General features: G+C 42.6%; 1 long non-coding RNA gene across 5 annotated transcripts in view; it reads left to right on the forward strand.

The window, feature by feature from the left end:
- Nucleotides 1-312: 312 nt before the first annotated feature.
- LOC128853004 (uncharacterized) overlaps nucleotides 313-16,838 on the forward strand; it is a 50,851-nt gene continuing 34,325 nt past the window's right edge. For 4 of the 5 annotated variants that reach the window (XR_008451184.1, XR_008451183.1, XR_008451185.1 and 1 more), the window contains exons 1-2: nucleotides 438-575; nucleotides 1,005-1,093. This is a non-coding gene — a long non-coding RNA (uncharacterized LOC128853004). Of the gene's footprint in view, nucleotides 576-1,004; nucleotides 1,094-16,838 lie in introns of all 5 variants that reach the window. The other variant, XR_008451186.1, reaches the window with a different exon arrangement.

A 16,838-nucleotide genomic window follows, 5' to 3' on the forward strand; every position in this document is an offset into this window, starting at 1 on the left:
ACTCTCATTGGTTGATCACCAGAGCATGGTCACGCCCATGTTGCTTGGTTCCGCCCACCGTCCGCTCCCATTGGCTGCCCGACCCCGCCCCTGCTGCTTGGTTCCGCCCACCGCTCGCTCCCATTGGCTGCCCGCCCCTACTTCTTAGCTCCGCCTACTGTCCGCTCTCATTGGCTACAAGCAGAGCACGGCCCAGCCCCTATCCTTTGGCTCCGCCCACCGCCTGCTCCCATTGGTGTCCCAGCAGTGCCCGGCCCTGCCCCTGCTCCTTGGCTCCGCCCCCGCCCGCCTCATTGGCTTTAGATTGGAAGGGGGAAGACTTAAAATCAGATGTTAGAAAGAAATATCTTCATAATGAGGGCGGGGAGGCCCTGCCCCAGGCCCAGGTTGCCCAGAGCAGTGGTGGCTGCCCCATCCCTGGAGGGGTTCCAGGCCAGGTTGGATGGGGCTTGGAGCCCCTGATCCAGTGGGAGGTGTCCCTGCCCATGGCAGGGGTGGGAATGGGTGGGCTTTGAGGTCCCTTCCAACCGGAACCATTCCATGATCTCTCAGGCTGGAGTTGTGGCAGTTGTCAGGTATTGGTGGTGTTTGCCCTTGGTGGCCCGCGAACGGCAGTTCAACCCGGTGGGGTTGACTCATGGGATTGGCTGTTTGCCACTGTTTGTAGAAGCTTCCCTTTGCTTTCTGTTAAACAGACATTCCTTTTGAGAAAATATCATTAGTTACTTTGGCACCCTCCAGCCTTTTCTTTCATTTCCTACCCAGTTCTCTACTCTTCTAGGTATTTATTCAAGGAGTTTGGACTTGTAGATCGTTTCCACCCCACCTTCTCAGTGTAGAAGGTTTAGGTCCTTTCTACCCCACCTTCTTGAGGTAAACCTTGTTTAAACACAGTACCTTGGGAAATAGGCTGAGGTAGACAAAGGGATTCGAAATAAGTTTTGTAACTGTTGTTACTGAACAGTTTTTAAAGAGACTAAGTTCTGCTTACGGTATTTTTCCAGAGTTCGCTGTGGAGAGTCACTCTGCTGGGTCTAGCTGTGCTGCATCCCCATGGTCATCTGTCAAGTACTGCGTTTCCACTGATCCTCTAGTGAGTACCACATCTCTGGTGATCCCCTGTCTTCAGGAGCTTAAACTCAACCCCTCTGCTATTGCTTCTGTCATTGCTAAGGAAGCTTCTCCCAAAGAACACAACGGTTGTGTTCCACCAACCCAGCTGCAGAGTGGGCAACAGTTTAAGCTATTTCTGCTGAAAAACACCTGACCCTACATCTTCCCGTGACCTTGAATACAGGATGGTGTGTTCCCTTTGAATGGAATTGAAGTGGCAGCCACAGCTTTCTTAAATATTTTGCATATCTGAAACCCGGTGCTCTCTGCGTTCAGTTTGTAGGCGTTGTCATGTCCTGCAGTTGATGCTGGTCTGCCAAGCTTCCACCTGATTTCTCCCAGGTGCAGTCTTCTCACTCTCCTGCAAAATTTGTCAGCTGTGGGCTGATTCTAAGTGAGTTAAAGGTGCTGCAGCCTGGAGACTGATCAGATACTTTATCTTATATTGAATCCCCAGGGCTGAGCTTTTGCTGTATCTCTGTTGTAGAGTTTGCCTGCTAACCACATTACCCTTAGCTTGGGGCAAACCTGTAGGCCATCTTTTTTTCAGAGCAGTACTAAAGGTCATTGAAAAAGTGAAGATGATCTCCAGGAGTACTTTTAACCTCATGTCCCATCAATCAGGTTCTTCACAATAACTGCTCAGCCCAAGCATATACATTTACATATGGATGTTGGGCTTGGAAACAAAATAACTGAGCTCACTGTGAGGCTTTTAAGTCCCTTCCGCACCTTTTCCTGTTTCTGGGCTGTCCTTCTGATCCCCCTTTGTACAAGTACTCGAGAGGTGGAGCTGGCACATCACCGCTGACAGCAGTCCCACCTCTGTGTCAGGCAGCCAAACCCAGTCACCCGCCAGTAAACGTTTCCAAAGTTATCTTTAAAAACAGCTGCAAAAAAAATGGTTGAAAGGCTACAATATCACTACAAAAATACTTGACTTCCTCGTTCTGCTGACGCACTTTGCTTATGCTACTGGAAGGTTTTGGGTACAATGGGGATTTGTTTATCTTCATCACTTCTGTGGCAAACCCACATGTAAATTACTTATATTGCACTTTCTCCCAACTTTATAAAGACCAGGTAGTGGTGACGTTGGTTTAAATCCAGTCTATTTAATCCCAGTTCACTGTTGAATTGTGGTGTGGTTTTTTTTTTTTCAGTGATTGAATAAATTTACTCTATATATTTTTTCATTCTACACTAAGCTCTTAATTGCTGCTATTTCTGAAGAAGGAAAAGTATTGTGTTCAAAGTAACAAATTATCTTTATGCTGTTAAATATGGAATATCATTTCTCAGGTCTCCATCCTATATTACACCTATTAATTTAATCTCTTTTGTTACCAGCCAGCTCTAGGTAATTAGTTGGTCTGCAGTACTGCTTTAGAAACTTGGAGTCTGTGAAGTAATATCAAGGAGTCTGTGGGAAGTAACTAAAAGCAGCAAGTCTGGTTTTGTTAGAAATAAATTTTCTGTGCATGGCTACAAACCCCTAAGGGGATCTGTGAGTTGAAAAGGTTGAACATCTCTGGCTAAGGGTTTAGATTTTAGGTTAAATAAATCACAAGAGTATTCAGCACATTATTTTTGAATTATGAAGCACATGTTATATTGGGTTGTTGTACTTCATGAATGGTATTGTAGTTTAGACACTCTCAGGAATAAATGAAAGTTGAATCTAGGCAAAATGCAATTATCAGACATTTGGCTATATTAATGTGATCTTCAAAATTATCAAGCATCTTTTAAAACCGGTTTCAAGATGATTTGATACTGTCTTAAAAATGTTGAAATAAAAATCAGCTGAAAAGTACAAATTTGGTTACTAAGCGGTTTGCCAGACAATATTTACATATATGACTAGCTTTTACTGTGTTGACTGGCTCTTCTTGCTCAGTAAAACTACTCTTACAAGCTAAGATTGTTTCTTGGCATAGTTTAGAAAGATCTAGTCACTGTCTGCTCCTGTTATAGTTACTTTGTCTGTGCAAGTATCAGCGTTGTAGAACTAGAGAGCAGCCTGGGGTTAGGTGGCTTTTGTTTTCCCAAAAATTATAAGAATTTTCCACTCATTATCGGCAAAGACTAAATTAAATCAGTAATATATGATATTCAAAAATTCAGTGCTGTGGAAATCTGTCAATGACTGATAACGACAAGTCTTAGCACAATAAAAACAGGTAAAGATGTTCTGGTGTTACTGAAAGGATCTTCTAACCAGCTCCTCTGATGCTCACATTTTGAAGAGGCAAAGCCAAAGCACTTACAGCTATGGAATTATCTTCCAGACAAGGTCAGTGTTAGCGAAGGGCTGTGTAGCTTCCTGAGATCTGATTAAGTACCATGGAGCTTGTTTAGGATGAGTATTTTATGGAAAATCTGTGCTGTACCCATGGAACAGAACAATGATGGGAGCAGTGGGGTGAGTTGCAAGATACGTCCTGCCCAACGGTTGTATGCTGCTGAGTTTTGGAGGGGCTGAACTCTATAAATGAACCAGAGCTGGAATCTGTAGGGAATGTGCGACCGATTGAAACAGGCACTTTATAAATATGCTCAGAATTAGGTGAGGTGTGAATGTGCTTGTAGCGTAAATCTGAAACTCTGTAATGCTCAAGAGGAAAGAGATGATAGCCTTCATTCCGATTTTCCCTGGCTTCTGTTAGTGACTACTCATTTAAATAATTTTTATTAGTATGTGGGAAGCTGTCGGGGCTGTAAAAGAGACTCTTCTGAGATCACAGTGCTCTGCTGTGCGCTAAGGAGGCACGGTGATAATTGAATTTTAAGGCTACAAATAATACTAAATGTCATATTTTAATGTTTGAGGTAAAAGTGATTTTCATAATAGTTTCATAATCTGTATCTATATAACACCTTTCATTTCAACATGAAGATGCAGTTCTGTATGCTTTTCTCCCCTCCTTTCCCCTGTGTCAATGGTGACTAAAGGACCTTATGCTCTTTGCTCTTAATTGTACAGCAGCAGTTTTAAGGTCCGTGGTGTAAGCAGACACGACAACAATCAAATAATCTGTGGTGAGAATAGCCCCTTATGTTGTGCGTTCTGCTTAACTGCTTATGAGCCACTGCGGCCAAGTGCAAAGAGCTGAACAGTGAATTGATCCTCATTCTCTGCAGAACTAAAGGGTCTGAGAATGCCTTAATTCATCATTGCTGCTGAGAAAATCCTGAGGGACGGGCAAAGATTGGTCTGAAATGTTCCCTGGATATAATGGAGATGTTACAATTCACTTGAATTTCAGTGACTTAAATGGTTCATAATCTGCTATGAAACAGTTAAAGATTCAGAATACTTTGGGGCAGAGATGCTGTTCTGTCACTCCCATACTGTTATCATAGCAAGTGGCGTTAATATTAGCAGTAAACCTGAAGGTAAAGGGCGAATAATTACTGAGGGAAACTGGGATGATGAAATCTCCAAGAGTTCAAAGTACAGAATTACACTAAGACTTTTCTGGCATTGGACAAATATGGAGAAATTTTTTCATGTTTATTCATTTTCAACATATTAAATGGAACAAGATTTCTGGGACTGAATTAGTTTTTAAATCAGTGGTAAACAAATAAGTCTTTGTTTTGGATTCACCAGCATATGATTGTAGGTTGGTTTGGGGATCCCTTGGCAGGGGCTGGGGAAGGAGAAGATGACTTCAGTACAACAACTGAATTATTTGCATGATTGAATATTTACCAGCTTTAATAACTACTGGATAAACAGTAGCATTTTTAAGATTTTATGTGGATATTTGATGAATAAGGCCTCCTCTCTCCCCTTTTGTTTTTTGTTATGTTTGCCACAATAGTGTCTAATAATACTGGCACTGACATTCAGTTTCTCTTATTCTGAAACAAATACTTTGGGTTTCTTTGTTTAATTTGAGTTGCTCCTGTTGAGTAGCAGTGGTGCATTCAGATCTGCACAAGTGAGAAGCTCAGTCCTCAGGCCTAAAAATTTTCTGGCAAGCTTTAACCAAAAATCAGCAAGAAAGATTTACATGGCAGGTATAAACTCGTTTTAAGAATAACAGTGGAAGCAGCTGACTGCTTTTGAAAATCTGTCCACATCCTGGCAATGAGGGTTTGAAGACCTTTGTCCTCCTATCTTTCTTTACTTCTCCTTCTTCATCCTTCCTCTTTCCCATGCCAGTAACTCTAAATACCGATCAGAACATAATGAAATATATTGTTATAATCAAGTATTCTGCTCTCAGACTCTGCTTGGGAAGTTGTGCAAAAAGCAGGACAATTTTATTGTTTATAAAAGTACACTTGGTTTCCATGTGCCAAAGTACACTTGGTGCCATGAGTTATTCTTGATAATTCTGTGCATTTGCGGCAATGGGTATAAAGTGGAGAGGGGCAGATTTAGACTGGACATTGGGAGGAATTTCTTCACCATGAGGGTGGTGAGGCCCTGTCCCAGGTTGCCCAGGGAAGCTGTGGCTGCCCCATCCCTGGAGGGGTTCCAGGCCAGGTTGGATGTCCCTTGGGCAGCCTGAGCCACTGGGAGGTGTCCCTGCCCATGGCAGAGGGGTTGGAACTGGATGATCTTTACCGTCTCTTCCAACCCAAACTATTCTATGGTTCTATTTGTGAATATGTATCTCAAACAAGATTGCCTAATGACTGTTTATCTTAATCCAATGGTATTAGGTATTCTTATTCTCGGATCAAAATGTCTACATATGGAGTTAAATGAGAGTCAATTAGGGTAATTCCGTGGGTAGACTAGTTTTATTATAAGTGAAACTGTTCCATCTGCTCAACACCCAGATAATCAGGAGGAAACTGATAAGACAAATTGCTAAGTGACTCAGGCCAAAGGTACTGCTTTAATGCTGAAATTGGATATGTTTGTAGTTGTATGAGCTGGTTTCTCCCCTGACTCAACCAGCTGAACAGTCTCTTGTTTGCCAGCTACTTCCTGAGGAGGAACTGATTTATGCGGAGTCATCCTTTTCCTGCTTGTCTGTGTTAGCAAGCCTAGCATGGATGTCATTGGGAAGCTTAGCCCTGCCATGGCGTTCCTCTGCAAAAGGTTTCTGAAATGGAGAATCCTCAAGTTTCATTTTTCTTCAAGAAATGGTAGCAGCTGCTGGTGGGTGTAAATAAAATAGAAAAGAAAAAAAAAAGTAACACACACACATAGAAGAAAAAGTTCATTATTTCCATTGAAAGTTCTGCCAGACATCTTGGCACTACTGAAAAAATAGCCTGTGCTGCCAGAACATATTACGTATGATCTCACTTGAATTGGTGTAATAATGCCACTTTCTTTTTCTTTATAAAGAATACATTCAATGGTATGTTTATATCCCACTCACAGATGTGATGTTTCTAGTCAAAATATGCATAATTTTCAAAGTTCAGATCTGTTTCTCTGTTCTTTATTAATTATCAACCCCTTTGTATTTACCACAGTAGCACTTTACATCAAAGGTGATAAAGATTAGGATTTCAGGTAAGCATATGAAACAAAGGGAGAAACTTATCTGTTCCTGTGTTCAGCAGTCAAGTTGTGTGTAGGTGTAGTGAAACAGCCTTTGGAACCATAAATGCAATCTTGATAGCACTTGCGGGGAAAGAGCGCTATTGTATGTTAATGAAAATGGTACGATCAGCATGAAGTGAAACCGGTGACTAACTCAAAAAATAAACTTCCTGTCTGCAGCAAAAGCCCCTTTGTTGAAAAATGCAGTTTCTTCATTGACCCATAGTATCATAGAACTACGGAATAGTTAGGGTTGGAAGGGACCGCAAAGATAATCTAGTTCCAACCCATTGTAGTATATCCCATTGTAGTATGAACTCTGCTGGCAGTAGCGTTCAGACACAGCAAAAAGTTATGATTTGGAGAGTTTTCACTGTTTAATTTGTTTCATTCCACCATCTCCTGACCAGGAACAAAGAGCTTCACCTGACAGACTTTTCTGTCAGATGGCAGTGAGGAATGAACACTTACCACTCTGATCGTATCATATTTCATAAGAGAGATTAGAGATTTCCATGAGTCCTAAAGAAGCAGGAAGTGAAGTTTGCGGGTCACCAGGTTACGTTTTTTTTCTTCCAGTTGAGGAGTCACTGTGACAGGCTGCCTTTGGTCTCAGGTCCATGGTGTAAAAGTGGGGTTGTAAGTACTGGTAGTTATTGAGATCTGGGGATTTTTTTACTTAATAATGAAACACATTCTCATTTTTAAAAATGACAGTACATCTATGGAAAGAAAACTCCTAGATAAAACCAGAACTGTATTCCATTCACTTTTTGTCGCCTGTAATTCTCGTGAACATTGTGGAGTGAGCGGTGAATCCTACAAACAAGTGAGTCTGTAGCCGTCAAGTAGATAATGTGGAACTGGTGTGAACAAGGGGCTGGTAGATGGGTGAAGCAAGTGGTTCTGATTAGCCTCTGTACCAGAGCAAGAGAAATAAAAATGCTTATTCCATTCATTAAGAAGAAAATGTGATTTAAACATAGTTAAAACACATGAAAGGTTTTCATTTTCAGGGGTGTTTGTAGTTTTCCATGGACACCATGGTATTTTCCCCGAGAACATAATTTAATCCAAATCCCTGTGCATTGAACAGCATTTTGTGGCACATTTTGACTAACCTTAATAGCAAACAAGATGTTAATAGCTGCCAGCACTTGCTTTCTTGTAGTTCAAATTATCGTGACGGGTCTGTCAAGGTAAACTCTGTTCGTTTCCTGACATTATTTCTCTTACATTTTAAAAACTGTGTGAACAATATATCTGCTCCTAGATTCAGATCAAGCACCTGGCGACTTGAGCAACCCCAGCTCCATCTGCAATTTGCCCTGTGCCGTGAGCTGTATGTTGGCTCCCCAGGCCAGTGCAGCACTGAGCGAGCCAGCTCAGCCCCAAACGCCCTTTGGCAGCAGAAGCTGAGAGAGCCACCTGGGCTACAAGGAGGTTGTCCACAGCTTCTGGGTTTTTTTTGCCAGCTTTCTTGTAGACTCTAGTGTAGATTCATTTGTAAGAGGAATGGAGGAAGCTAAGCCCTAGATCACAGTAGGTGTTAGCGAAGTAAATGTATTTAAACCCAAGTTCTCCTTTCTGGCTGCTTGATACAACGCACTGTAAATGTTTACGTTGACTGCAAAGTGGAGATGTTGAGTTAGGAACACTGGTTACAACAAACCAAATTGAGTTATGGAAAAACTTTACTTACCCAGCCTCCAGGGACATTTGTATAAATTCTCGTCTCCTTACAGGTCAATAAGGATTAACTGACTGACTTGTTGTTCTCTGTTACAATATTTTATCCGTTAGGCTCCTGAGCCAAATCAGTTAGTGCTGGTGGAGACTTAAAATAGCATTTCTTTGATGGCTGTAGAAGACAAGCTGCAGTTTGCGTGTCCAGGTTTTACAAGGACCGCATAGCAATCAGTGAACAATCAAAGCTTAAAACCAAATAAACATACAGAGCCACCATCAAGGCCTTTTGCCTGCTTTTGGGTTTGTATTTGTGGTAAGAGAAAGTTGCTACGCAAGCACATTTTCTCTCTGAATCTGTCCCCACATGACTTTTTCAGGAATGATGACTTGCAGAAGCTCACCAAAAACGCACCCATTTGGTACGAACGCATAAAATATTTACAGTGTAGGTGTTCAGCATCTCTAGGTCTCAGGTAGATGGGCGAGCCACAGATCCCCCAGCCTGACTGAGTCCTTCAGGCTGCAGGAGAAAAGAGATTAAAGTAGACAAGAGGCACTGCCTGCTCAGTTGAGCTTTATTTTGTAGTACACAAGCAGACTGCAAAGTCAGCAAATCTCTGCAAGCTCTGTGGCCATATGGGCAACGGCAGTTTGGGGAACAACTGTGCCAGAGTTGGCAGCCTTGCCGGTGACCACATGGCAGGTCAGTGAAACCCATTTCAATGTGAGCTGTATAATTTCACTCCTCAATCATCTGCAAAGAATATATAAGACCAGATTTTAGAATGGATGGTGCCACTTGAGCTCTGAAGCTTGCACTGATCTTTATATTGTATGTACGCTTCTGATGTAACCAGCAGTTCTTTTGCTACATCTTGGGTACCTGAAAACATTGGGTTTTAAACATTTGTTGACATTCTTTGTGTGGAGCCTTGCATTTGAGTATTTTGAAGTAATTTGGGGGTAAGCATATCAACAAAGGAGATAAGAGGATTTTGAGAGAAAACTAAGACCTAATATAGGCTCAGACTGACGTAAGCCATTTGTATCCTCAATAGCCTTCAAATCTCTTGAAGTCCTCCATGTTAACGAAATTCCACGGTTCTTGATTGTTTTAAAAGGGGTGCTGCTCATAGCTTACTTAACACTTTGGTTGTTTCTGGCTGGTCAAGGTTGGAGGGATCATTGTGGCTGACCACTGATTGTGTCACCAGCCTAAATACCGTTTCATCTTTCAGTCCTACAGCTGCTGGGCCAGATTAGTGTGAATGTGGGAGCAAACGAACTCTTGCAATACCTGGCCTCTGCAGATAACCCCACCCACCCTGACTTTGGGCCAAGTCATGGCACAAACAACCTCTCTGGTATTGACAGATGACCTCATGAGAATGAACAGATAAGACAGAATGATGTTGATACTACTTGATCTGTAAGCCATGTTCGATATTGTCAGCCAGGGCAGTCAGGAATGCTGATGTGATCACAAGCCCTTGGAGAATCTGTTTGAAGGCTGGCTATCATCATGCCTTGTCAGGACACTGTTCCCTCAGGGCTTCATCCCCCAGCCGGCTCTTGGCAGCTAGACTCCTGGCCCCATCATGGAAACCCACAGCTCTGATTTTTCTGAAGCTGCAGTGCTGTAGGCCTTTCTGCGTACTACAGTCCATAACTGCAACAGTAAACACAGAATATTATCACTCAATGAATGCAGATGTATTTCTGTTTCTGTATACTTTATTTTGCTGTGAGTAGCTCCAGTAAGAATCATAGAATTATAGAGTCATCAGGTTGGAAAAGACCTCTGAGATCATCGAGTCCCACTATTCCTATCTGCCACTAAACCATATCCTTAAGTACCTTGTCTACCTGTCTTGTAAATACCTCCAGGGATGGTAACTCCACCCCCTCCCTGGGCAGCCTCTGCCAGTGCCCGATGACCCTTTCAGTGAAAAATTTTTTCCTGATGTCCAATCTGACCCTCCCCTGATGCAGCTCAAGGCCATTCCCCCTTGTCCTGTCCCGTCACTTGGCAGAAGAGAGCACCCGGAGATACTGCAGGAGTACTGATGGCAGTTTGTTGGTGTCACTGCCTCCTTGGTGGCACTGTACTGCTTGACATGCACCAGTAAAACGCACTCCAAACTGGTCCCATCACAGGAGAAAAATACACTGGGAAGACCTGACTAAAGGTTACTTTAAACATCGATTGATTCTGTTCGTAATCCATCACTTAACAAGGGTGAGGGACCTGCAGTAGGCTCGTAGAGACAGAGTCTTGATGGTTCTTCAAGTGAATTGTGGCTTACCTGGGAATCATGTCTAAATGGCAGTAATGCAGTATCGTGAGCCTATCCACAGTAAATGGGAAAAAGACACAAGTTACGTTATTTACGGGAAGCATATTGCCCAGGACAGGATTGAATTCTACTTGTTTGTCCTACTTGCAGAGAGCAAACAAGAGATCTGGTCCAAGGGTCTATTCCGTCTTATTAATGCACTCTGTTCACTAGTGAAGCCTGCGAGCTACATCGCCCTGTGAACCGGTTCTTTTTGTGTGGTGGTAAACTGTAAATGAAAACTGGATGCACCATTAAAGATGGGATCCAAGGCACAGATGTTTGTCCCTTATCCGGTTTATCAAAATCACTTGGAATTCCATTTCTGTTCTCCAGAGTACTGACAACCAACTTGGTAGCATCGGCAAACCTCCTATTTGGACTTGTGGTGTTCAGGGCATTATACAAATGCGAACTGCATTACAGATCTTTTCATATGTCTTCAAGTTTTATGGCAGACTTGATAAGTACTCTGAATACAGTACAATAATATATCAACATTGCTTTCTTGTGGGAAACAGGGGATACAGGAAAAGCTTTTCTATGGTTAGCAATACATCAGATCCAGTGGCTCCCACTCACAATGTGTAGCCACTGCTTCGGACAAAAATGGAAACTACGTGCATTGTAGTTGGGTCATATCTATGTCTGGATTCACTTAAGAAGTTTCTCAACAGGTTATTATCTCCTAGACGCTTTCACAGACTGTTTAATGAAGCGTTGTAGGATTCAGCCAGGTATGCTAACACCGAGGTGACTGACTAATGCAAATATATGTGTAAGAATCGAGTTTGATTTCATTGTTAACCAGTGCCTGGGTGTCTGTCTTTGTACAGTAAACAACAAATGTCATAGTTTACATCAGATTAAATCTTTCTGCAAATATAAGCAAATACATTCATGAGAACAGGAAAGTAAACTCTGTTTACTAAAGATACTCATGGCTCCAGTGACAAATCAGCTAAAAATAGTCTTTTATTGTGGATTTTTGCTAATTAAGCAATCTGGCATTGTGGTGCATAGCACCTAAAGCAAGAACCTCACCCTAAAGACCCTAAAGCAAGGGCCTACACAGCCTGGAGAAGCATTTGGAGGAGGGTTTGGGGTCTCATGATTACTGGGATCTGGAAGCAATGTGCCCATTCTCTGTGTCATGAACTCATTCTGCAATGTCATTGCTTAAAAGAGTGATATTAAATCTGATCCAATGGGTGGATGAAGTGCTTAGGGACATGGTTTAAGGGAGTGTTAGGAATGGTTGGACTCGATGATCCAGTGGGTCCTTTCCAACCTGGTGGTTCTATGGTTCTATGATATGATTAAATCTCCTTTTAGTCTTCCTAATTAAAGGCTCTCACATGGAGAGAGAGAGGGAGTCCTTCCCTCACCCTTACCTTCCTTACCTCAGAGAAGAGGTAACCATAAAAATTTCCTATTTAATTTTACTCTCAGTTAACTGGAAGCAAAAGCGCCTGTGATCCTCATTCCACGTGTGACTGGTCCAGGCATTTCCCTCCGGCCAGGGTGAGGCTCCAGCTTTTGGGGAAGGGGCTGATCCAGCCATCCCTGGCAGGGCTCACTCAGCTGGTTGACTTGGCAAGGCTTGAAAGCAGAGGGACAAAGGCTTTTAGGAAGTGCAGTTGCTAGTGTTTAGCAAGTGTGCATCGTATTTGCTTTCTGTCTGCCAGATTCATACCTGGTGTGAGTGCAGCAATGGCAGTACTTGGGTGCTGCAGTTAGCAGGCTATAAATACCAACCCGAAAACATGAGTCATACCTCCTGCGTGGGGCTGAAAACCATTTCTGGGACTCCAGGGAGTGGAAAGAAGGTGAGAGCACGTAATACCTGAGACATTTTATAAGGTGTGGTGCTGACTCAGGTTAGCTACAGCCAAATCTTACGATTTTCTTCACCAATAAACAGAATTAAACCAGTAACAACAACAACAAATACCATGACTTAAACCAGCAGCAGCACAAAGTGGCTGTCTGCCATGCCACGTAAGGGCACTGAGCACCAAACCGAGCAGCCTGTCTCAGGAGGAGGAGAGAGCTGGGAGCTGGAGGGGCTGGGAATCCCCACAGCAATGCACTTCACTCAAACAAGGAGAAAATAACTCAGCACACCGACAAATGTGTGCCCTGTGGCTTTGGAAGGCTTTACCTTGGAGATCTGCGTTGGTTCTCAGCATGTAGTTACCAAGCTCAGTCATTAGAAGATTGATATCTATTAATAAATTGATTGCGCTCAAACTAAATCTGCTTATCACTAGCACTGATAAAAGTGATTACTAGACGCTATTACAAAAATCAGATCATCCTGCAAGAGGCAGAGGGAAAGAGCTGCAGCTAGAGGCTGTGCTCGGTGGTGGAAGGAGAGGATGGGGCGCTTCCCCTGCCCTTGGCTGCGCTCTGTGGTTCGAACCCAGTCACTGTTGCCCCTACACAGTCTCGTGCTTTGTCTCGCCTTTGCTTTTAGCTGGATTTGTGGAGAACGGCAGGAGTTGGGGCTAATTTCTTGCAGATTCTTTGCCACTTGCATGTCTGTAGAGAGAAGGCACCACCAGGGAAGACAAAAGTAGGTTTGCTGTTTTAGTGATCAACATCGCTGATCCAAATGGTTAAAAAAATGCTATCCAAATGATGAATTTGTTAAATCTAATTGTATTCTTTCATATTTAACCATTTATTCCCATCATCAGTAGAAACCTTATAGAAGCTATAATTATGTGTAATTAAATTTTCTCTTTTTTTTTCACCAAATACCAAAACCCCTGTGATTGCAGAAAAAATTGTTTTAGAACGGGAGAAAATCTATTGCTTAGCTAATCTTTTATGGCAGTTTGAATATGTAAAATACTGTATAAATGTAGTCTATGGTTCAGTTGTCGGTATCTGAACACAAATTACATTTCACATAGGGTTTGGGATAAGAAATTCCATAACATTTGGCAAAATGGCTTATGCATTCCCAGTAATTTTACACAAAATCTATTCACAGTGTCCATTGACTGGAAACAATATATGTGATTCTTTTAGCTGAACTACTTAATTCAGCAGATAACCACTGCTGCTTCATAGTTCACGGATGAGAATTTAAGAGAGCAGCTGAGGCATACATTTGAATTTGATTAATGACAAAGGAACCATTTCAGAGGACAGAGGACACACTGTCCACTTCGCTCATAGCACAAAACACAAAGTCAAAGTGACCACTTTCAGCTGAACAGTAAAAACGAGAGTTGGTCCTGCCCTGCCCTTGAGTGCAGCCAGTTTTGTACAGGATGAAGGCACGAGGAGGTGTGGCAGATGCATCAGTGCTTGCATCGTCCTACCAAATTCCAGCGGCTGACAGTAATTTTTTCTGACATTCAAAGTGAGAAGGTGCTTAGAGCTTCTGGGTTTGTTTTTCTTTCCTACTTTTGATGATGTCAGAGTTGTTAGGGCCTGATGCCACACTCTTTGCGCATGCAAAATAATAACAGATAAATGGCTGAGACTAGCAAGAAGCAAGTTTGTGCGGTGCTACATAATGCACTTGAATGAGCTGTAAGCAGGCTTGAGTTTGGAAGGAATACAAGGTCTGACATAAAACCATTGAGACTGTGCCTGTAACTCTTTTCATTTAATACATTAAAAAAATCATCTCTGATGACCTTCACGCCAGGTCTATTCTGAGCTGACAAATGCTGCACGTGGTGTTGCCAGCGTTCAAAGCAATTCCGCAGAGCATTTCCTGAAATGCTGTTGGGGATTTCCATCGTTTGTGCTTTCACATCTTCTTCTAATGAAAAGTAGGTTCCTTTGAGCACAGACTGGATCTTTGGGATCTCTTCACCATCGGCCTCAGTCAATAATTGAAAAGTTTCTGTTGTTGTTTTCTTTGGTGTCACAAGAATCATAGAATAGTTTGGGTTAGAAGAGACCTTAAGGATCATCCAGTTCCAACCCCCCTGCCGTGGGCAGGGACACCTCCCACTGGCTCAGGCTGCCCAAGGGACATCCAACCCATGCCGGCTGCTCCTGGCACTTGCTCAGCTGGGATGAGCTGAGCTGTCTGTGAATAGCTCTGCCGCACCGCAGACGGGGCTGAAGGCAGCACAGAAATCTGCTGTCAGCACCAACGGCACAGAAAGGACAGCAGCCTGAACAGAGCTGGAGCCTTCAGCCACTGATTGAGAATACCTGCAAAATGCATGTGAAGGAATGAGACAGGAAAACTGCCATGGATGGCCATTACAGAGTGTAGCCTTAGCACAGCAATTACCAATGAAGAACAGGTGATTGTGATAAAATAATTGCCTAATAGCTTCTAAGACAGATTTATCCAGAAATTTGTAACAGCAGAATATTTTTCTGCTGTTATTTTATGAAATAGTTTTATTATTCACTCAAATAACGAAATGCTTCTTTAAATTGCCTTTTTTGCTCTGTACTGAGTATCTCAAGAGACTCGTTTGCAGTGATCTGGGGTGTTTGCTCATCAAAAGATGACAGTTTGAGCTCAAGGAGGAAGCTATTGCAATACACAGAGTAACAGAATGGGCTCTCCTCCTTCATTGTTTTGGATGAAATCCATGAGATTTCACGCAGAGAGCTGTAAAACTAGACCCAGAAGCTGCTGGTACTTGTTATTTCCTGAGGAATGTATTTTGTCTTTTGCTTTCCAGTTTTATGCTGCTTTGGCGCAGATCCCCTGCAGATCCCTCAAAGCCATGAGGAACCCTGGTCAGATACCACTGCTTCTAGGGATTTTGAACAGTTGAGTGAAATCCTGTCTCTCAACACCAGTTTGCCTGGAGAGAATTCAAAGCTAGAACCTAGTCTAGTGGTGGACAAACAGCTCTTTTCTCACGTCTTCAGTTTGAGCAAGAGAGGTCTGAGACTTGTAAGACTTCTTTCCACTATCAGTACATCTGCAGAGGTAATGAGGGTGTATTGCAAACACACTATGCCTTTCCTGTATGTTTTTATTAAATACAAAATACTTTAAATGCTCCTGGTGGAGCTGGATGACTCACAGGATTGGTAATGGGATTAGATCATTGGTTCAAGACTAGTTCAGGACCAATATCCTGTAATCTGATATATGTGGCTCAACCCTGTTTACTTCAGTGGGGTTCACTAGAGAGATTCAGGCTTTCCCCTGTAGATCCCGATGCGGGGGTAGAAGAACGCAGGCTAATAGGCATTGGCACCGGGTTTGCTCGTGTTCTCATTTCTGTTCCCAGTTCTTGTTCTCATTACTGGGTCACATCATTAAGAAAATAGAACCTTTTAAGTAACTGCACAGAGCAGAAAGAGAGCTTTTTTTGCTCCCGCGGTGCCTCCAGCCCAGTAGAAGCCTCACAGGGTTTCTTGCTCTGGCCAGCAGTGTCTGGAGCTACCAAACCCTGCACTTTAGCCATGGACGATGGGCACCTCTTTACTGACCGGTGAGTTGTCGGACACTTCAGGAGGATCCTGCATCTATCCTGCCTTATAAATCATTCTGAATCTTGCTGGTTTGTGGTTATAGACTTCCAAGTTTTATTCATCCACAGTCTAGATAGGAGACCTGTGTGACGCTTGAACTGTGGTTTTGTAGATCTTGTCCAAACTATTATTTAGTTCTAACCTAGGAATATCTTCAACGTGCTGAGAGTTTTTCATGCCTCCTGTCTCTGAACAGTAGGTATAGTAATTCTTTCTCATTTTCTAGTAGGATTTTAATTACTTTTCATAGGGAAGGGTAGTATCCTTTTCTTATTTAGCACAAGAATATCCGGCTGTGGCCAAGAGGGAAAGCTTTCAAATTGCCTGACGCTCATAAATTTCAGAAAATAAATGTTCATATCCACATTGGCCAGGATAAAGATATTCTAATTGTGTTTTGTAAGAACATCAGTGCTGTCACTATTTCGTTCTTTTGGAGACCTTAAGGAAGGAGAACATAAAACGTGAGCCTTCATCGTTTATCACCACTTCCATGTCATCTTTGGAAACAAGAGTTCTCACTTTATTTTCCCGTCCGGCACGTAACTGCCAATATGTATATATTCTTTCTGCTCAAGCATTCTCTTTTCCCCATCGTACACACTTTAAGACACTCTAAGGATTTTTGCAATATTCTAGCCTAGTTTAATAATAGTGGCTGGGACACAGAGTGGTTACAGAATGCCATCTCCTCAGCGTGGGGAGGC

Source organism: Cuculus canorus, chromosome 9 (assembly GCF_017976375.1).
Source record: "Cuculus canorus isolate bCucCan1 chromosome 9, bCucCan1.pri, whole genome shotgun sequence".
In the NCBI taxonomy this organism is placed as follows: domain Eukaryota; kingdom Metazoa; phylum Chordata; class Aves; order Cuculiformes; family Cuculidae; genus Cuculus; species Cuculus canorus.